The following is a 1026-nucleotide window of genomic DNA, read 5'->3' as shown; positions in this document are numbered from 1 at the left end:
ACTCACTTGTATACTGTCAGCTTCCTTACCCCCTTCATTTCATGATACTCTTTGGATAAGAGTACAACCCTGCTCAGATCCAACTCTCAGTTATTCTGTGTGCCAAGACCCCTGAGTGTGACTGGAGAAAAATACAAAACAGTGTTAATTAGTCTGACTCTACTCTGTTTCTTTTTACACAATTATTTTTAATTGAATTTAAAGATGTTTATTACATTCTATTCTTGGGGGGAAAAAATGTAACTTACATTTATTTAGAACGACCTTGTGGAATACGCAAAGTGAAACTGGGGAAGAAGCATTTTTCTTCTGCTAGTCCAGTTCTGACAACTAACTCATGAACTGTTCCACTGTAGTTAAATATTTCTTACAATAGTTAGGCACCAAGTTTAACATTTATTAATTTTCTCCTTTTAGTACATGCAGCAATTCACCATTTTCTGTCAGTTCCTAAACAACATCCAGTCCTGCAACAAGCTCCTCTTTCACATACAGCTGAGGATATATGTTGACCAATGGGAGCAAGGTTTTAATCCATCCTGATAATCCATCCTCCAATAATATATCAAATGTGTCATGCTCAACACCAGAACTACTTAGTGTTTCCAAAAATTTGTTTGCTGCATCCACATTTAGCTTCCTGTTTGTTTCCTTTCCTAAAGAAGTTTTATTTGTCAGTACTTGTGCCTTTCCTCTAATTGGGGAGCTCTGGGGCAAACTAGTTCTTCAGATGGTTCTAGCTCCTGAATTATATCAAGTCCTCCTGTGAGCTCTCCAGAAACACAGAGCCTGGGATAGGTGGGCCAAGCAATAGGTTTTGAGGCACTGATGAACTTCTTCACCTGAGAAGATACCAAAACTGCTAAGCTGAATGTTGTGTGTGTTAAGAATTTCCACCATCTGCTTGCTGAAACCACAGGTGGCACCTGCAGAGTCCCTTTCACACACAGCATGCAGAGGACAGTGTGAATTAATTTCTTCGGGTGAAGGTTGTGGCCTTCCTCTGGATGCTCATTTCCACTGGGC

General features: G+C 40.0%; 1 pseudogene; it reads right to left on the bottom strand.

The window, feature by feature from the left end:
• Positions 1 to 399: 399 nt before the first annotated feature.
• LOC109376405 (glutaredoxin-3 pseudogene) lies at positions 400 to 1019 on the bottom strand (annotated as a pseudogene).
• Positions 1020 to 1026: the final 7 nt, after the last annotated feature.

The sequence above is a fragment of the Hipposideros armiger genome, unplaced genomic scaffold (genome assembly GCF_001890085.2).
Source record: "Hipposideros armiger isolate ML-2016 unplaced genomic scaffold, ASM189008v1 scaffold_1120, whole genome shotgun sequence".
NCBI classification, from domain to species: Eukaryota; Metazoa; Chordata; class Mammalia; order Chiroptera; family Hipposideridae; genus Hipposideros; species Hipposideros armiger.
This window is presented reverse-complemented; position numbering and strand designations above follow the sequence as displayed.